This window comes from Arachis hypogaea, chromosome 19 (genome assembly GCF_003086295.3).
Source record: "Arachis hypogaea cultivar Tifrunner chromosome 19, arahy.Tifrunner.gnm2.J5K5, whole genome shotgun sequence".
Classification (NCBI taxonomy): Eukaryota; Viridiplantae; Streptophyta; class Magnoliopsida; order Fabales; family Fabaceae; genus Arachis; species Arachis hypogaea.
The window spans coordinates 132,017,584-132,040,242 of record NC_092054.1 but is presented as its reverse complement, the minus strand read 5'-3'; the positions used below and the strand labels follow the sequence as shown (position 1 = coordinate 132,040,242).

At 33.0% G+C, this 22,659-nt stretch overlaps 1 non-coding gene and 1 pseudogene across 1 annotated transcript; both read left to right on the top strand.

The window, feature by feature from the left end:
- The first annotated feature begins 5,481 nt into the window (after nucleotides 1–5,481).
- On the top strand, nucleotides 5,482–18,005 carry LOC112778768 (protein NLP7-like; annotated as a pseudogene).
- A 1,433-nt stretch (nucleotides 18,006–19,438) lies between these two features.
- On the top strand, nucleotides 19,439–19,541 carry LOC112781934 (U6 spliceosomal RNA). The gene has a single exon (XR_003192680.1). It is a non-coding gene; the product is annotated as a U6 spliceosomal RNA (small nuclear RNA).
- Nucleotides 19,542–22,659: the final 3,118 nt, after the last annotated feature.

The window sequence follows — 22,659 nt, the reverse complement described above, 5'->3', positions numbered from 1 at the left end:
ATAAAAAACGATAATAATAATAATAATAAAACAAAAAAGCGTTTATGATAATAATCAATTACAATTATTGAATTTATGTGATATTATCGTATCTCCATTAGGCGAAAGAGTAGAATAAGAATCAATTACAATGATAAATCATAACCGTTATTAATTATCATTATTAATCTTTATTATATTTTTAAATATAAAAATTAAATTATAAAAGAGAATATTAAGTATTGATTACAGGAATGTCTAATAGTAAGGAATATGATATTATAATTAATATCATTAATAAATGGAGTTGATAAAAATATGATAAGTGGAATGATAAGAGAGTGGACTAAAAAATAAAACTGTTATTAAATGATGTAAATGAAGTATATTATAGAAAGTTTTGGCTAATTATGGCTAATTTTTGGTTACCAAACTTTTTCCTTATAAAAATGCATTGCATATACGTTGATAGATGTAATTAGTGTGGGTTACAAATAGTAATTTCTATAAAATATATTTATTTATTTATTTAATTTAAAATTAGTTATTTCATGAATAGTATTATAAGAAATACTAAAGATCAATTTTATTTATTAATATTAGTCAACATTTTGGGTGAATATCTTATTTGTAGCTATTAGATTCAAAGTTTAAAATTTAAATTTTTAAATTTAATACTTAGAGTTTAGAATATTAATCGAATATTATCGAAAATAATAAATTTTATTGATTATATAATATTGTTCTAATATTATTGTAATTTCGATTGAAACAAATAATAATAATAATAATAATAATAATAATAATAATAATAATAATAATAATAATAATAATACTTAACATATTTTTTGTGAGTTTATATTTAATTATAAAAAAATTGTTTATTGAGTGAGATTAAAAAAAAAAGTTCTAACCACATTGCATTGGATTAGCACTGTAACAATATACTTATAGGAGCGTAAGATTAATTATTATATGTTGTATAAGATGACAGAAAATGTCATAAAAGTATAATAAAATTTTTTGTTTTGAGTTTATTTCAAGGAAAATAGTTAATATAATTTTATATTTTTGATTTGGACAAAAAAAAGTATATATATATATATATATATATATATATATATATATATATATATATATATATATACTTTTTTTGAGATTGTGCTCTATTACTTGTTTGTATGTTTTCTTTGCAAGGTATGGTTCTTTGTTGTGTTTGTAGTCTATAACACCCTATCACACAGAGTCTTATGTTTAAGTCATAAGAAAGAGGTAGGAAGGTATTACGACCTTTAGAAATAAAATTTAGTACGTATAGTAGTGTGAAAAATATTTATAACTAGGAGCCTTTGAAGAAAAATGGGTAAATCAAAACCGGTAAATCGAAAAGCGCAACATCGGTAACGTAAACGAAACAGATATAGGGTAAGCTAACATGAGAAGATATACAAGAGAGTGCCAACAATACAAATTAAGGCTCAAGACTCAGTTTGCGAAGATAACCGGTCCGAGCATATAAGGGTATACATACATATATAGAGGAACTACCCAAAATAACCCAAAAGACAATATACAGAACATGTTTCTCCAAAATAACCTCTAAGAGGAGTTAATACAAAATACATATATATATATATATATACAGTGGGGAATATAAGTATCTAAACAAGTACATAGAACTAAAATAAAATCCCGAGAGCTAAGGATCTTCGCCAAAAATAGAAGTCTCCAGCATGCCTCAGCGAGGAACCTCACGTCCTGCATCTGAAAACCACAAAATTCACATGGGTGAGAACCGGAGGTTCTCAGCATGGTAACAGTGCCCAAATATCTAACATGTAATGTCTTGGGAAAGCCGAAGGCAATCCTAGAACTTCCAGTTATAATCAAAACGTATAAATATACTAAACCATGAGAAATGTAAAAGTAGGCAATTAACTTAAGGGTCTTCAATCTAACTAATTAGGCAATTAGCAAGTAATAATGCAATCAATTAGGCATTCCAAACAAATTACATATAATGCATATGATGCATGCCTATCCTAGTGGCAGATGAGTCTCATCTGTCGGTTATAAAGCCAACCCGACAAGTCCTGGTAGCTAACCATTGAACTGTCCCTCTGTCGTGCATCCCCAACTCGAGTCATCAACAACATATTCATAAATTTATATCTAACACCCTCACTGGTGTATATTCACGGGGGCGAGCTCCTCCGAAACTTTCACAGTGTCCGGTCACATTTACGACATAGGGTCAGCAGAGTATCGAGTCTTCACCTGGAGCACATGGTGACTAGCCACTGCTTCAACCCAGAAAAACTCGTATCTCAGATAGGTGGAGTGCAAAAAATTACAATAATCAACAATTCAGCATATATGCATTCAATCACAGTCATACTTTAACATTCATCTCAGCCACCCGGCTTATAAATTATAATTCATAACCAGCCATAACCATTATAATATTCCCTTTCTTCATCCACAAGTTACCCCCTTCCCTAGCTTCCTCTCAATCACTAGGTGTTTTACATTAATTTAAGATTTAAAAGATGAAAACGGAGGTTTATAAGCCTAAAACAGCGTCTCGGAAGGTCGCAAGCTTGTTGGGAATGTGAAAGACTTGAAAACAAAAGTTTTAGAAAAGAACAGGGTCGTGTGCGTACGCACAGGGGTGTGCGTGCGCACGCCCAGAAGTATTTTTAAAAAGTGTGCATGCGCACAGGCTTGTGCATACGCACAGAAAGTGAAATCTCCATTGTTGAGTGCGCGCACAAGGTGTGCTAGCGTCACCAACATAATGTCATTCCCAACGTGTGCGTACGCACAGTTTGCAAAGACCCTATGGTTTGTGTGCACGCATAGGGTGTGCTGGCACTCCCAGCCGTAGCCACTTCCCTGCGTGTGCGTACGCACAAGTGTGTGCGTGCGCACAGGTCCAGAATTCCACAGGGTGTGTGTGCGCACACAAACCAGAAATCACAAATTCTGCAGAATTTGCAGAATTCAGATTTCAGGCCCAAACTTTCAATAATCATATCTCCTTCTATAGAATTCAGATTTCAACCAAATTTAAACCATTTTAAAGCTTATGAAATTATCTTTCTTTTGATATAAAAAGCATTAAATTCCAAAAATAATAGCTTGAGATATGATTCGTTGAAGTTCAACAAAATTTCATTTTTACCATTTTCGTAAACCTCAACTTTTCCAAAACATTCACTTCCCAATTTCATTCAAAATCAACCAAAACTCAACCATTCCAACATCATTTTCGAACCTCATTCAACCCTTAACCCACCAATTCTTCCATATTTAACCAAGCTCAATTCAATAATTCACTTCAAAATCATCCTTCCCTATCTCAATTTCCAAACAAACATCCAATTTCATCAATCATCATACATATGCACATATCAATATCACACTCCCAAGCATACTTACCAATGAGGCACCAATCTCACCAATCTCACATACAACTTCACATGCCTTACCAATAATTATCACCATTCACAATCATTCTATCATTATCCACATATTTTCAACTTAATCCGCATCACATTCCACAATCCACTAAACACATGCATAACAACACAATTTATCACAATCAGTCAACAACATCAATAATTCAAATCCTATCTTAGGGTCTCTAGCTTAAATTTTCACACCACATTACATTTTAGATACAGGAAATCGAAACCATACCTTGGCCGATTCCCGTCTAACCTGGAACACTTTAAATTTCACTTTCTCCTTAACTTCCAATGTCTCAGAGCTCCCAAAATCAGATTTCCAAGCACAAAGCTCCTTTTCAAACTCTCCATGATATCAATCAAGCTTCACTATGCACATACACACTTCCTAAGCCACAATTATCATACCCAAACACAATAACTTAATACCCAATAGCACAAATTCAGAATTCTCACTAGGGTTTGAGATCTCTTACCTTACTCAAGGACCAAGGAAGCAAGAACAAGCCTTCCCTTCAAGTTAATTAGATCCTATAACACAAAGGAGCTCACAATTTCAACATTTTTGCCCAAGAAATTCGAAATCAAGGGCGGTAAATTTGAAGAAGAAGCTGTGTCTTACCTCAAGAATATTTGTATGAGTTTTGTAGAGCTCGATACTGTGGTCGCGTGGCCGCCAACGGTGCGTCAATCGGAGCTCCACATCAAAAATTATGATCAATGGAAGATTGAGGTGAATTGGAACAAGGGTTTCATGTTTTTTCCCGCTTCCCTCTTCTATTCGGTGTGTGTGTTTAGAGGGAAGAGAGTGTGCTAAACTCTTTAACGAATGAGGGCTTGGCTTGGGCCCTTGGGCCCAATATGGGTCCGGTTGGTTCGATTTGGTCCGTTCGGCTCAATCTTAGGTCGATTTCTTTCAAATTGGTGTCAAAATTCTTGTTTTAATTTCCTCTATCATATTAAGTCATAAAAATCTCATTTCTCATTTTCAAGAATAAATTCTAATTTGTAGGTTAATTATATATTAATTATCCGAGTTTTACATAGCTTTTAAACCTTTATTCTATATTTTTTTATATTTCTTAAAACAAAATTGTTATTTCCTAAAGATACTTCAAAATTGTACGTTGTCTATTTTCGTGTCACAAATTCGGATTAAACGAACATAAATTTTAATATGTTATTTTTTTTTACTTTTACTATTAGTATGTGACTAATTTTTATTACATAATATGTGTACTCATTAAAATAATTTATTTAATAATAAGAAGAATAATAATTAAGAGTTTGTATTGTAAATAAATATATATTAATTTTGTTCTTATTTTATTTTATTAATATATTTATATTATATTTTGAATATTTATAGATATTTAAAAAAATATTGAGAACAAATTTTTTAGAAAGGTCAGGATCATCTATTTTAGCAATTCTTCAATTTCTATTATTTGAACACAATCTTTAATTAAGATTGTTTAACATTTATGTTACTATTATTAAAACCTATGTGACTGGTTTTTACTACATAATACGTGTAATCATTCAATTTCTATGTTATTTTGGTTGAAACAATTTTTATTATTATTATTTAACATATGATTTCCTTTTATTCTATATTTAATTATAAAAGTTTTATTTATTGAGTGAAATTAAAAAAAATGTTATAACTATGTTATATTGAACTAATACTGCAATAATATGCATGTAGGATTAATTAGTATTGAAAGCACTTCAATTAAAATAAGAAAAGAAAGAAAGTATTATATGTTATAAGATGACTAGGAATGTCATGGAAATATTACAAGATCTTTTATTTTGAGTTTATTTTAAAGAATGTAGATAATATAATGTTATGTTCTTAAATTTGAAATATATATATTATTTTGTTAATAATTGATAAAAAATGTCAATGCTTAATTTCAATTGTTATTTTGATACAAATTAAAAAAAAAGTAAAACCATTAGAAGAAAAGTAACAATGAAAGGAGACAAAGAGCTACTAATTAGTTGAGAAGACTAAAAATAGTGAGAAATGGACAAAAAAATGTATTATAAAATGTGAATCTTTATCTTTTTTAACTTTTTTTTTTCTGTGTATTCTTTGTACTCTTTATGTACTCTTTATCTGTTGTCTTTTTTTTTTATATTTAATACATATCTATCCTTTCATATTGAATTTTAGAACAGTTATTGTTTTTTACTATATATAATTATTTTTTATTTTAATTTATTTTGTATCATATTTCAAGACTATGTCTCCAAAAAGAATGAAAATAAAAGAATGAAAATAGAAATAATATTTCTTGATTAATCACTCTAAACTCATTCTTAACATATTAGTTTATTATACACATATCATCTCTAAAAATTATAATCTTTTGTAATATGGTATCTTAGTTAGCTAAAACTTTTAGCAGGTATTAAAGTTAATATCATTGGAATATATAAAAAATTTTTAATTATAATTAATTAACATGTCATAATAATTATATTATTTTTTAGATTTATATAAAATCACTTATTAAATATTAATTAATTTTTTAAATTTAAGTTGTTATTGAACAGATGTCATGGAAGCTAGATATAATATAATAGATAAATCCAGTATAATAAATAACTTCACTTGTATGTCTCTATATTTATTTATGCAGCCTAGATTTAAGATGGAAACTTCTAAAGAGGTGTTTACGGAAAGCTGTGGAAAATCAACCAGTAGTTGCAAATATTATTGCAACACTTGAATTTGCATTGCTAAAAACTGTAAGTATAATTTTGTATTTATATAAAATTTATTCTATACTCTTACGATACTAATCTTTATTAGACAGATAATCGTAAGGAGCCACTAATTAGCCGAAAAGAGTAAAAATAGAGAGAAATGGACAAAAAAAAAATATTGTAGAACATAAGTCTTTATCTTTTTTAATTTTTTTTTTGTGTAGTTTCTATATACTCTCTATCTATTGTCTTTTTTTTTTTCTTATATTTGATATATGTTCATACTTTCATATTGAATTTTAGAATGGTTATTGTTTTTACTATGTATAATTATTTTTCTTTTTGACTTATTCCATCTTATATTTCAAGATTATGACTTCAAAAAGAGAATGAAAATTGTACCGAAATCAAGAATATCTGTTAAGGTAATGATTTTACAACAAGTAAGGTTACACATCCAAGTTTTCTTATGAATCAAGTCTAATCAAATTAAATAATAAAATTTGGAGTAATGCTATTCATAATTGATTTTTGTTAATGTTAGACCAAATTAGTTGAATTTAGTTAATAAAAAACTTAGATATGTAACATTATTCTTTTAAATTATAATTTTATCCTATAACTGAATGATTTAAAAAATTTTGGGTAAAATTATTATTTTGTTTTTCTTAGTAATATTTTGAGAGAAATAAGGATAGATAGACTAATTATCAATAGCCTATTAATTTTATTCTCAACATGTTACAAAATATTCAAGAATACACGAGCAAGTATTGACTTCATTTAAACAAGGACGGTGTTGAGCTACAAAGAATGAAATGGTTGTGATTCTTTCGGTGTTTGATAGCTAGCTGGAGGTGCAAGGAGATTGGGTGCTTTGTCTACAGTGTTCTATGTATTTATGTTTGTTTGTTTGCTCCACTTTAATGTGTTGAGCTTTTTCTATTAAAAAAAATAAAATAAAGCGTCAAAAGAGACGAGGCATTAAGATAAACGCAGTAGAAATTTATGTTTAAATAAAGTAAAATTTAATATTCAATTAAATGCCTAATTAATTGTAATTAAATTAAAATATTTAAACATATTTAAAAAAATATATTTTAAAATTGTTGATATTGTTATTTTGTTAGAGACATAATTATTAGTATACATATTACAATATAAAACTTTTGTAGTACAATATATTAGTATTAATATTAGTATAGATGTATTATTATCAGCACTCTGGGTTTTGGAGATTTTTTTCATAATAATGAGATACTGAAATTGATGACAAACTCGACATATTTTTATCAAATAATATAAATTACTGATAATAATATTGATACTTCTTGATGATGATGATGATAATAATAATAATTTTTCAAATATACCCAACTATATAACATTATTCTTCCAAAATAACATGAAGGAGATTGAGAGTTATTATTTTAAAAAAGATGAGTGATACATAAACGGAGATGATGACTATGTATTAGAGTTTTTTCTTCCACCTAGGATCACAGACTTTAACGAACAGAAGGCTTTGTTGGGATCCACTTTGACAATAATGAAACAACATTTCCAGAGCCTTAAGATTGCTTCTGGTGTTGAACTTGAACAGAATGCTTTGGTTGAAACTATTGAAGCAACAATTGAAGGAGTTCATCTGAGGTTTGAATCTATTCCAGTTAGACAGGACGCTTCACCAAATGTGAGGGAGGAATTGGCACAAGATCCATCGTTGCAGAAAATAATGATGGAGGGAGTATTGGTGATCAGATACCCTCCTTAGAAACTAAAAACACAAATAAGCCATCAGAGAGGAAACGTGGGAAAACTGAGAAATCAATAAGTCTTGAAGTTCTGCAAAGAGCCTTGGTGGTATGTTCATGCTCTGAAATATAACCTGGCCTTGTGTTAATTTGTTATATAAATATAAATAGAGTAAACTATCATTTCTACTCATAAAAGTTGAAAACGCTGACATATCTACCCATAAAAAACAGAAATTACCATTTGTATCCATAAAAAATGGTTTTTACAAGCAAAATTATCCAAACCCTAAAAAATTAAATAAAATTTCTAAACTACCCTTCTCTCCACCACTACCACTATCATCTCCTCCCCCTTTTCTCTCTCTCTCAATGTTTCGCTAGAGCAAGTCTTGCAGGCTTCGATGGTGTAACCAGCTCTCCACACTCGTAGAGCATCGGGCCTTCACCCTCGAAGAGGACGACACCATAATCAGAGCTCACGCTCGGTTCGGCAACAAGTGGGCCACCATAGCCCCACTCCTTTCTGCCAGAACCGACAATGCCATTAAGAACCGCTGGAACTCCACCCTCAAACGCAAGTGCGCCTCCATGGGCCCCATCGACGATCCTCACTTCGCGCAGCCACTCAAACGCTTCGTCAGAACCAGCGTCGCCGTACCCGTGTCAACGGTGGTGGTGAGATACTCGTTGCTGACGGTGATGGCGAAGACGGAGGTGGCGGGCCGTGGCCCAACTCATCCATGCCCTTCACCACTTTGAGTTTCCTGTTTTTATTTTCTTCTCGATCCTTTCCATAACTCAATCTTCAACCTCCTTAGGCAAAGACCCGAACTTTAGCTTCAGCTCCTGCTGCATAACAAAAGCATCAACTATAGTGTTGCTGTTATTGCTTATATTAGTAGTAGTAGTAACAGCAGTTTCGACTGGAAACCCTAATCTCCTGAGATTGTCGATTCCAATATTGGAGTTGGGAATTGGGGTTAGGGTTTGGGGTACACCAGGAGGAGGGACAAATGGATTATGAGTCAACTCGAAGAGATTTTGCAGGTAAGAGAGAGTGTGGGGGCAAGGAATCTGAAGAAGGTTCTGTTGTTGTTGATGATGGTGAAGCCCTTTTTCTGGGTTGAGAATTTGAATAAGCAGAAGAGAGAGAGAGAGAGAGAGAGAGAGAGAGAGAGAGAGAGAGAGAGAGAGAGAGAGAGAATCAAAACACAGAAGGAAAGCGAGAAAAAGAGAAAGAGGAAGGAGTTGGCATAGTTGACGGATTATGGCGGCGGCGACGAGCTCAGAAAATGGAAGGAGAGAGAGAGGATGGGTTAGTGGTGGTGGTGGCAATGGTAGGAAAAAGATGAGAACATTGAGAGAGAAAGAGAGAGAGGAGAGGGGGGAGGGGAGGAGATGATAGTGGTAGTGGTAGAGAGAATAGTAGTTTAGGAATTTTATTTAATTTTTTAGGGTTTGGATAATTTTGCTTGTAAAAACTATTTTTTTATGGGTACAAATGGTAATTTTTGTTTTCTATGGGTAGATATATCAGCGTTTTCAACTTTTATGGATAGAAATGGTAGTTTACTCATATAAATATAGATCTTTTTGCTTTGCAGTTTGCCCCCACTACAATGAAGCGCATCTGCAGGCAGCATGGGATATCCCATTGGCCATCTCGAAAGATCAACAAAGTTAACCTTTCCCTGTCCAAGCTCAAGCGTATTATTGAATCAGTCCAAGGTGTCGAAGGAGCATTCGCTTTGAATCCTCTGAGCACAAGTCCTCTTCCCTTTCCTGAGCATTCTACTCCAAACAAGTTCATCCAGCAAGCCTCGCCAACCGAACCTCAAATAAGAGAAAATGAATTAGATGCCTCTAAAGTTTTAAAAACAACAAAAATTGCCAGAGCAAAGTGTCTCGAGAAAATGGTTAATGATAAAGGAGGTAGGGAAGGAAACAAAGGGGCCTAGAGCAAAGAGTTGCTCTAGTGCAGATAGCACAAATCCAACTTCTCATGGTAGCCCTCCTATCGAAAGCTCGCCCGTAAAAGATATATTCATTACATCAAACAATGATCAATGTGTTGGTCTAAGGTCACCAGAGGCAACAATGCAGCTGCCGAATAATACACTGAGTTACCCAACGACTTGTGCTATTCCTGATATGGTGGCAACAAAACTTCAAGAGCCATTCGGAGGAATGCTAGTAAAAGATGCCGGAAGTTCTAAAGAATTCTGTAGCTGAGGCAATTGTGGAGGACATGGCCCCGGAACCTTGCCGGACTAATCCTCCATTTTCTGGGTTGGCTCTGACGAAGCCCAAATGCACGGGTTTGGATTTTCACACTAAAAGTAGAATTTGTCCGTTGCAAGTATAGTCCAAACCCAATAATTGAACATCAATCAAATAATAAATTCAATACAAAATAACCGAGAGTAATTCAACCTCGGGTCATCTTCCCTAGGAGTTGCAATGAAATGTACAATTATTGACTATGAGAGAGAGCATGGGGAATTGGGAAAGCAAGAGAGCAAGAAATGTAAATGGCAAGAAAGGAAATGATCATGCAAGGAATGTAAATGGCAACTCTTCACAAGGATTGGGGAATTTAGGTTTTCTATCCTAGTTATGGACCATAAACATGGCAATTGTGTGGAATCAATCCAAATTAGTCAATCCCCCTTGAGAATTAGTCAAAAGGCCATAATTGATCTCAATCCATAAGTTCTAGTCAACTCACTAATTACTTAGTGAAAGACTAGCGTCAATGGAAACCAAACTAATTAGCCATTTTCACACTATGCGGAATGGACATCCACAACTCAATTCCACCCAAACACCCAATTTCTCAACTAAGAGTGTGAAAACTAAACATGCATGAAATTAAACACCAAAGCAATAAAAGTCAAAAGCAATTAAATGCAAGGAAAGGAAACTTAAATTGCAAGAAAATCTCTTAGCAAGCAATTGAGAGCTAAGATTACCTATCATAGCCATTGACCACAAACACATGATGATTATGAAGAATTAATCCTACTTAGTCAACCTTACATTGAAGATAAGTCAAATAGGCATAGTTAGTTTCAATCCCTAAGTCCTATGTCAACACTAATGGGTCACATAGAGTCAAGGGAAACCAAATCAACTAACTACTCTAATATATCAAACAAGAATGGACATCAATGACTCAAGGATCACCAAAGTCATCAATTTCAAGCCAAGAGTTAAGAAAAACTAAGTAAAGACTAAGCCAAGTATTTTATCAAACACTTAGTGTGCATGAAAATAAAATAACATTAAATTGCAATAAAATAAATTCCTAACTACCAAAAGCAAGAAAATCATAACAACAACTAAAGAAAGCAATAAATGAACATGAAACATAAATTGCATTAATTGAAAGTAAAATTAACATAGAGTATTCATAACATAAAAAAGGCAAAAGAAAGGAAATTACAAGAAAAATAAAGAAGAGAAAGATAAGAAAAGCATGAAAACATAAAGGAAACTACATTAAAACAATAATTGAAGACAGAAATTAAAGAGAAATTAACTAAACCTAACCTAATTCTAGAGAGAGGGGGGAGCTTCTCTCTCTAGAAACTAAGAGAAAAACATGTAAAAGCTAAACCTAATTGCCCCCCTTTATTCCTCTTCACTTTGGCCTCAAATAGCTTCAGAAAATGAGTTGGACTGGGTTTTAGAGGCCCAAAAATCGCCCCCAACGATTTGCATTAATGACCTCACGTGCATGCATGCGTGCGTACGCACGACCTACTGTGCATATGCACGGTTGCGCAGAATTCCTATCGTGCATATGCACGACATTTGGTGCGTACGCATCCTTGCATGAAGTCACCGTTGTGCGTACGCACGTATCACTGTGCGTACGCATCTTTGCAGCAGCTTCCAAAACTCATTTTCTTCACGATTTCTCCCCTTTTTGATGCTCTTTCGTCATTTCTTCAGCCCAAACTTGCCTTGAAAACCTGAAATCACTTAACAAATATATCAAGGCACAAAATGGGTTAAAGTGAATGAAAATTGACCAAATTAAGCATAAAAGAGCATGTTTTCACTTTCAAGCACAATTTTGGGAGACATCTCAAAAGGATGCTATTTAGATGAATAAATGTGGACTTATGTGATAAAATCCACTCAAAGAAGAATGAAAGGGTAAACATTTTACTTAATGCAACTATACTAAATGCTATCTATATATATCTACAATATGCTTCCTATTGAGTTTGGTAAAAACAAACAAGGGAATCCCAATCAATCCATAGTACAAACTTAGGGCCACGACAAGAAAATATAGCAATATAATCAATGTCCAAAGATTTGATTTGAAATTTCTAAAATTCATTTCAATAACTTGCAAGAAGACACAGGATAAGCAATGGAAACATAGAGTCGAGTAATTGAACCATCACTAGGTGTGTATACACTCTAATCACTCGGTGTCTAGGGTCAATTCCCTCAAATTTCCTCTAATCATGTTTTTCAAAGATTTGCAAGTCGTCTAACAATCAACTAATATTTGATGCATGAATGCAAATATCATGAAGACTTTTGAGGGTTGTAATAGGGCTTAGGTAAGGGTAGGATCAATATGGTTAAGTGAGTAAATAGATTGGATCTTTGATTAGCTCAAGCATCCCACCTAATCCTATATATCATCCTATATACATAACAAAACAATCTTAACTACCCATTTATCCCTTTCTCACATTCACTCATGCATCTTTTTTTTTCAATTCATCCACATATGCATCTCTTATTTACATTCTTATTTTCTTTTCTCTTTTTTTTTTTATATTGACAAAGAGGTGATGCATATGCTTCTAAGTAATGAATGCATGAGTGTTTTTCCACTTCTCCAAATATTTTCAATGAACACCCAATGCACTAACTATCAATATTTTCCACAAATTTCTCCCCACACTTGATTAGCACACATACTCAAACCCAAGCTAATCAAAGATACAATCAATGGACATAATGATTTTTCTCTTAGGGTGAATGATGTGCTTATAATGAGAACAAAGGGGAATTAAAGGCTCAAAAAGTGGTTTACAAAGATAGATGCAAGGGTTGGCCATATGGGTTAGTGAGCTATACAAAGATGGCCTCAATAATACTAAATGCAATCCAAAACAACAAATATAGGACATATAGACTAAAGCAAATCTAAGATCACAATCATAAAAGGAGTTTATAACACACAAGAACAAAATTTGTGATTGAAAATATGCAACCACACACTTTAAGCCCAAATCTCACTTGGTATTTGTTCAAGCTCTTTTCTATGCTCCCTAAAAAGATACTTCAAGCAAGTTCAAAAACAAGTTTTCAAATCTAATCAATGGAATGCCCAAAAAAGATTTCTTGAAAATTCTTTGTTGTTTTACCAAAACTTATTCAATCTAACATGCAACATGCAAGTATTTACTATCATATAACTATAAGCATTAAAGAGATATATACAAATAAACTAAACCAAACAAAATGCAAACAGGAACAAAAATTGTAAAAATTGAAGAAAAAGGAACAAAAAGGAATGTTGCAAAGTATCTAAGAAAAGAGATTTTACCTTCCTTGAAGTTAACGATCCTTTCCACACTTAAATAATGCACGGTCCTCCGTGCATGCACATGATCCGATGGATGAAAGGCTTTGAGGCTCCACCTTCAGCGGGTGGGCTCCGGGGGCTCCGGGTTGCTATGTAAACAAATAAACAACAATTGAGGAGAAGTAAGTTGTGTGGTATGATGAAAAGCAATGTGTGTATTCTAAATGTGCGCGGTTTAAAACACAACACATTGGTCAATTAAAAATAGGAACCACACAATCTAAAGAAATAGCATGTTCCTCAATCAAGTAGTCCTAGGTTGCAAGTAATAAATAAGCAAAACTTAAGGCACAAACAACCTAAGTAACCACAACTAAAGTGAATTGAGTATATAAGACATTGGTTATTGAAATTGTGCAAGTGAAAGCGCATAGTGAATAGAAAATGGCACAATCAACAACAACCAATTCAATGATGAAAAGAGACTACTTATTCACCCTTAGGAATAAGGAAATAATCACATGTATAAGGTGCTTGTTACAAAAAGTAACAAGTCTTGATAAGAATCAAGTCAAGTCAACTAAAAAAAATGCAAAGGATTAACAAGGAACAAATACCTTGTTATGTGATTATATTCACTTAAGAACCATGATGACTAAGTAGTTCAACTCAATTCACTAAAGTAAAAGTGCACAATTCATAATACCAAACAAGGATAAAGTCTAATGCATATGGTAGCTACAACATATGAATTAAACTCACAATTCATCTAGGCAATTAAATAAAGACATGATGCTCAGTGCACATATTCATTAGATCAAAATTCAAGTAAGAAGCAACTCAATAATCATCAAGCAAACACTTGCAATTTATTCAATTAACAAGTATCTAAACAAAAACTAATGTAATTACTAAAGTAAAAATAAGATGCAATGAAAAGCAACTAGAATAAGTAGAAAAGAGGGCAAAATCAAGGGAAGAGAGGGGTGGAGGGGAAGAGAAGAGAAGACGTAGAGAGAAGAGAAGAAAAGAAGTAAAGTGTGAGAAAATAGGGGTGTGCGCACACACAGGGTAGTGTGCGTACGCACATAAGGCTGAAAAGGGGGTTATGCGCGCGCACAGCAAGGTGCGGGCACTGTGGACAGAATGATCATAAGGGCCTGTGCGCACGCACAAAGGCGTGTGCGGTCGCACAGGAGGGGAAAAGAGGAGGGGGAGGGGGTGTTCCCACGCACAAGGGGTGCGTGTGCTGCGAGCAGAGGAGTTGCTGAGGGTTGTGCGTGCGCATGTTGATGTGCGCACGCACAGGTAAGTTTTTTTTTTTTTTTTGAAATATGAAACGTCAAAATGGCCAGCTTTTGCGCCTTCTGTGCGTACGCACACAGGTCCGTGCGCACGCACAGAGGCAAAATGAGGGAGGTTGCAGACGCACAAGGTATGCTAACGCTCCCAGCAGAAAGTGCATAAGCTGGTGTGCACGCGCACAGGTGGGTGCGCGCGCACAGAACACGAAAATGGGGTTGTGTGCGTACGCACAGGTGTGTGTGTACGCACATGCTCTGTTTTTCTCAAAAAAATTTTAGTTCTCTAAGGCACTAAACTTGACACCCAAATTAGCTTTTCAACCCCAAAACATATTATTCATCAAAAACACATATTCTAAACTAAAATCTAAGCAAATTAAACTTGAAATTAAACTAAGCTAAGCTATCTACAGGAGACAAAATGCAATAAATTAAAACTATGTACAAAGAGAGAGTTAGAAAGGTGTTACCAAACACTTTTATTTAATGTCTTTAAGTTAGACAATTGGGAGAGCCCTTGCTATGGTGGCTTGTGTTCATCATGGAGCTTCCAACAATGCTAGAATCTCTACAATTCCCAATTGATTGCACCGAGATTGGATGGAGTCTCCAACAAGCTATTAGCTCCCAACAAGAAAAAAAAAAAAGCAAACAAGAAAGGCATATTTACAATAGCAAATAAGAAGCAAGATATTCACATACTAACATATTTACAAAAGCCAAAAATAAGCAATCAACCAAAAAGCAAGTTATTTACAATATTCACATATATACAATAGCAAAAAACATACACCATTGCAACTCCCCGGCAACGGCGCCAAATTTGACGAAGCCCAAATGCACGGGTTTGGATTTTCACACTAAAAGTAGAATTTGTCCGTTGCAAGTATAGTCTAAACCCAACAATTGAACATCAATCAAATAATAAATTCAATACAAAATAACCGAGAGTAATTCAACCTCGGGTTGTCTTTCCTAAGAGTTGCAATGAAATGTACAATTATTGGCTATGAGAGAGAGCATGGGGAATTGGGAAAGCAAGAGAGCAAGAAATGTAAATGGCAAGAAAGTAAATGATCATGCAAGGAATGTAAATGGCAACTCTTGGCAAGGATTGGGGAATTTAGGTTTTCTATCCTAGTTATGGACCACAAACATGGCAATTGTGTGGAATCAATCCAAATTAGTCAATCCTCCTTGAGAATTAGTCAAAAGGGCATAATTGATCTCAATCCATAAGTTCTAGTCAACTCACTAATTACTTAGTGAAAGACTAGTGTCAATGGAAATCAAACCAATTAGCCATTCTCACACTATGCAAAATGGACATCCTCAACTCAATTCCACCCAAACACCCAATTTCTCAACTAAGAGTGTGAAAACTAAACATGCAAGAAATTAAACATCAAAACAATAAAAGTCAAAAGCAATTAAATGCAAGGAAAGAAAACTTAAATTGCAAGAAAACCTCTTGGCAAGCAATTGAGAGCTAAGATTACATATCCTAGCCATTGACTACAAACACATGATGATTATGAAGAGTTAATCCTACTTAGTCAACCTTACATCGAAGATAAATCAAATAGGCATAGTTAATTTCAATCTCTAAGTCCTATGTCAACACTAATGGGTCACATAGAGTCAAGAAAAACAAAATCAACTAACTACTCTAATATATCAAACAAGAATGGACATCAATGACTCAAGGATCACCAAAGTCATCAATTTCAAGCCAAGAGTTAAGAAAAACTAAGTAAAGACTAAGCCAAACATTTTATCAAACACTTGGTGTGCATGAAAATAAATTAACATTAAATTGCAATAAAATAAATTCCTAACTACCAAAAGCAAGAAAATCATAACAACAACTAAAGAAAGCAATAAATGAACATGAAACATAAATTGCATTAATTGAAAGTAAAATTAACATAGAGTATTCATAACATAAAAATGGCAAAAGAAAGGAAATTACAAGAAAAATAAAGAAGAGAAAGACAAGAAAAACATGAAAACATAAAGAAAACTACATTAAAACAATAATTAAAGACAGAAATTAAAGAGAAATTAACTAAACCTAACCTAATTCTAGAGAGAGGGGGGAGCTTCTCTCTCTAGAAACTAAGATAAAAGCATGTAAAAGCTAAAACTAATTGCCCCCATTCATTCCTCTTCACTTTGACCTCAAATAGCTTCAGAAAATGAGTTGGACTGGGTTTTGGAGGCCCAAAAATCGCCCCAGCGATTTGCATTAATGACCTCACGTGTATGCATGTGTGCGTACGCACGACCTACTGTGCGTATGCACGGTTGCGCAGAATTCCCATCGTGCGTACGCACGACATTTGGTGCGTACGCATCCTTGCATGAAGTCACCGTTGTGCGTACGCACGCATCACTGTGCGTACGCATCCTTGCAGCAGCTTCCAAAACTCATTTTCTTCATGATTTCTCTCCTTTTTGATGCTCTTTCTTCATTTCTTCAACCCAAACTTGCCTTGAAAACCTGAAATCACTTAACAAATACATCAAGGCACCAAATGGGATTAAAATGAATTAAAATTGAACAAATTAAGCACAAAAGAACATGTTTTCACTTTCAAGCACAATTTAGGGAGACATCTCAAAAGCATGCTATTTAGATGAATAAATGTGGATTTATGTGATAAAATCCACTCAAATCAAACCAAAATATATTGTAAGATATGGACTCATCACGCTCCCAAGCAATGCATGGAGACAGTGACACCTTTTGCATCTAGAAAAGAAATGAAGACTGTCACTATTAAGGCAACATATAGAGAAGATATCATAAGGTTTAGGGTTTCTTTGAATTGTGGAATTGTGGAACTGAAAGAACAAGTTGCCAAAAGGTTGAAACTAGAAATAGGTACTTTTGATATCAAGTACCTTGATGATGATCATGAATGGGTTTTGATTGCATGTGATGCAGATCTACAAGAGTGCATAGATGTTTCAAGATCATCAGCAAGTAACATAATAAGAGTTTTGGTGCATGAAATAACTTCCAATCTTGGAAGCTCACGAGAGAGCTCAGGGGAGTGAGTAGTAGCTGTATATAGCTCAAGTTTGTACTCAAATGTTTAGGATCTTGTGATCTTAGGAAGGTAGGACAAAAAAGAAAAAAAAAAGGGAGATTTTGTTAAGATGATCTCAATTTGTAAGAAACTTAGATGAAAGGATTAGCAATCCTTGGTATGTATGACCCCAAGTGTAAGTTACCATTTATTTATCATAAGATAAAGGTAGGATTCTTTGGTAACACATTTATTATGGTTAACTTTTTTACATAAAGTTTCATATCGGTATTCATTTTGTTCCAGAAAGTGATTACTCAAACTAATTTTACCGATACCTTATTTTTCTTTTTTCGTTTAAATGTCATTGTAAAGAAGTAAGATTCCTCTCGGTCAATATATCTAAATATGATTATTGATTAGACAAACAATAATTCAAGATTATATTGAATATAATAGATAGAAAGAAATTTAAAGAGTAATTATATTTTGTGGTTGGTTCTTCAAATTTAGATGTGAAAGTGACTTCAAAATCCATACCCAATGAAATCTGTTTCGTTTTCATAGATCTTTCCTTGATAGTTATTTGTTGCTAAGATAGTAATAACAAGAGTAATGTAAGGTACAAAATGAATCAATTATTAAATGAAACAAAATTTTCCATCCACGAACAAAATAATTGCATTACATCATAAATGACAATATTTGGCTTCTATTTCAAATAGTGGGAGCCTTATCCACTTACGGAGGAGAGAGGAGTAGATGGCTTGGGTGTTTTCCTCCTTGTCTTCCTTTTTGTTGTCATTATAAATATTTTTCACTGATTATGACTTTAACAAAATGATTGGTATGCAACAGAGCCACAGCTCACATCGGCAGCTACATCAACTGTTCTAACATGCGTGTTTATATTTGATATTTTGATAAAAAAACAAAATGAAAAGAAGAAAGAAAGATATTCAGTCTCTTATGCGGATATACACACATACACGCATTTTGTGTTTATAATATTGTTAATAACTTAATAATAAAATTCTTTTTCAATTCTAATTAGTATTTTTTTCAAAATTAATTAATTAATTAAATCACTTAGTCAAAAGTCAAAACGCTTTTAATTTATGACATAATTGCAACAAATTAAACACCTTATAGCATGAGTCAGATTTTGATTGTTTCTGGTGAGACATATTGACAGTGGTGTACATTTGCAAATAATTGATTATTTTATTATGTGAAAAATTTTATATTTGATTATATTTATAGGATAATTTGAAGTTGCTTATGTTGGTTGTTGGAGGACAATTTCTATTAATTATAACCTTTTCATTCTATTTACTAGTTACTAATTTGTCTTGTTCATTCATAAAAAAATGAGAGCAGTAGGAATAATAGAAGGATAACCTGAAATGGCTATGCATGCAACCACCAACAAGGCAGAACCACCGAAATGAACACAGAAACCACACAACTAGTTGTATCCCCTCCTTCATTTTTCATAAAGCGAGGTTGAGAACTTGTTGATATTCTTCAGCTGCTCTCAATGGCAAACAAGTCTCACATCGCCCAAGTTTTGAGAAACCAATAATTTATATATAAGAGGCGAATGCAAAGGCTCGTCCCTTCGGGGACATCCGATAAAATTGGAACGATACAGAGAAGATTAGCATGGCCCCTGCGCAAGGATGACACGCACAAATCGAGAAATGGTCCAAATTTTTTTGGCTCCCGTGTTCCGGTTCTCCTTCTTTCTTTCGTTTTCATTGCGCAAAGTTATCTGGCTCTACACTTTATTGTCAATGGATGGCGGAATTATTTTGAACGACACTGTTTCTGCTTTGGCGAAAAAATATAAAAGAAAATTTTTTGGGTCTGTCAGAACACCGTGAGATCATCTTGACCACGGTCGTGACAAGAACGATCATCCACCGTGAGATCATCCACTGTTTTGTGAATGCTGACAATGTAAGACTAAGCTTACCCTTCCGAAATTCAGAAAATCTTAAAATTTAACCACATTAGATACAGGCAAGGCAAGATTTTGTTTCTCCGTAATCTGCTGTTTGTTGCCTGATTAAAATGCATGCCGCTCAAATTAAAAATGTGTGTTGAACCCTGCTGATGCTTCTCTCTAACACTATGCCTGATATGTACATGTGTTTAGTTCTCAAGTCTCAAATGACTTGGGCACATAGAAGTATGGTTAAGGAACAGCATTGGTAAGTTATGTTTCCTCTTTAGCTCTTCCAAAGTGCTTCTTGTTATTAAAACTGATCTGTCATTTGTACATAGCTCAACTTGAGTAAAGGGATATATATCAATGCAAGTTTCAAATCATCAAATGGCTGCAAGCGACTTGGAATGAGCAAAACCTTGTGTGAAGAACAAGTCAAAAGAGTTTATGACACAGGATAAACAAGCATAAATTGTGGACAAGGAAATTGGCAGTTTACATTATGAGCAAGAAGATTAAACTAGCTAAATGCTATCGAGTTAAACTTTGATTAGTTTTTCAGTTTTAATTCTCATCCAGATCCACGACATTTTATTTATTCATACCCTGTGTGCATAGTTTGTTCATTTGAGCTTATCCCAGTTAAACAAAGTGGTTAAAAAACACACTCATTTTGACTCTTGTATAGCATAGTCCTTTCATAAAATGGCACTCCCTTTTCTCTGAGTCATATCTAATAATCAATATCAATAACTACATGTATTTTAGATAATTGTGTTAATACAAGAACTAATCATTACACTATTAATCACACTCTGGTCTCAAAGATGCAGATATACGAGCCCTTCTTCCTCGTTTTCTCTCTACCGATGTGCCACTGAAGGACTATTATACATGTTACATAGTGTTTGTGTGCTGTGCTTCTTTAATCTATAATCATCATCCTTATCTGTTATCACATATTTGCGAACATTTTTAATTACATGCTTTGTATGAATACATCTCATAACATTCTTAGTATACAATTTTAGATATAGTAACAATATATTTGCTTTTAAATTATTTTTACTCGACATTAATACTTTATGTATCACTCATCTTTTTTAAAATAATAATTCTCAATCTCCTTGATGTTATTTTTGAAGAATAATGTTATATAATTTGGTATATTTGAAAAATTATTATTATTATTATTATTATTATTATTAATATTATTATCAAGAAGTATCAATATTATTATCAGTAATTTATATTATTAAATAAAAATATATCGGGTTTGTCATCAGTTTCAGTGTCTCGTTATTAAGAAAAAAATCTCCAAAGCCGAGGGTGCTGATATAATAATACATCTATACTAATATATTGTACTACAAATGTGTACGATTGTTTTCTAGTTATTATAGGATAATTTATATTCTTATTATACTTAGTTATTAAGAAATTAAAAACCTTTAATTATTATTTTTTTCTATTATTGTTAATCATTGAAATTTCTTAACTACGATTTTATACATCCTTTAAGTATTTTTAGTTTTATAATTGGAACAAAAATACAATTAAGTGTTTTGATAATTGAGTTTAATAAAAATACATATAATTGAATAACTAATAAAATAGTAAATCAAAAGTTATATGTTATAATATATAATTTAACAATGGTGAAAAAGAGTGAGAGAATACAAAGAGGAAAAACAGAAGCATTATTTCTTAATTAATGACTCTAAACTAATTTCTAGATTAGTTTATTATACCCATATCATCGTTAGAAATTATAATCTTTTGTAATATGGTGTGTTAGCTATGTAGAACTTTTAGTGGGTATTAAATTTTTTAATCTCGAGTGGTGTATAAATTATAAAAAATAACTGTGTGAAGTTATACAACTAGTAAATGGATTAATACAGACAGATTTACAGACGGATTTAGTCTTTATTACAGACGGATTTTTGGTTACTGACGAAATTACCGACGGATTTTTTCCCTCTGTAAAAGTCCCGTCGGAAATTATTTACCGACGGATTTTTTTCCGTCAGAAAATTACAGACGGATTTTTACCAGTTACCGATGGATTTTTCCTCTGTAAATTTTCTATCCATTTCCCAAAGGCGACGAACTTTCCGACGGATTTTTCGTCTGTAATTACAGACGGATTTTCTGACGGATTTTTCGTCTGTTATTACAGACGGATTTTTCGACGGATTTTCCGTCTGTAATTTGAACCTTGGAAAATCATCTCACACTATGATTACAGACAGAAAATCCATCTGTAAATCCGTCGGTAAAGTAAAATAGAAATTTTTTAAAATTTTTCCATTGCAAAATGAATACTTTAGGTTTATTTTTTAAATTTTCTCCATCAAACACACTGTAAATTGAAAAAAAGGGGGCCAAAAATCATATAGATAAACATAATATTCATTACATGATACCTATAAAATTGGATGTTATTTTTCAACATCATTGGCCAATATCTCACTATCTCAATAAAAAGATACCCAAAAAATTAGACCATTGATAGAACTATAACTATTTACATTACTCATTGACACTACTAGTTCCTTCATTTTCAACAATTTAAACAAACAAGATTTTATATTGATCCTATTCCTTTTAGATTGCATGATGGTGACTTGCTCAGAGCCATTGACAAATACACCTCCTGGATCTCCTTGTGGTTGTGTGTGGCCACTTCAAGTTAAACTCCACATCAGCATTGCAATATACAAGTTCTTCCCTTTGGTTTTCAAGCTAGCTGAGGAAATTGCAGCCAGTCTTTTGTTGAGTTGCAACCAGGTTCGCATTGTTGGAGCTAATGCAGCAAATCATCAACTAGAGAAAACTACTGTTCTCTTAAATTTGGTGCCTCAAGGAGTTAAGTTTGATGA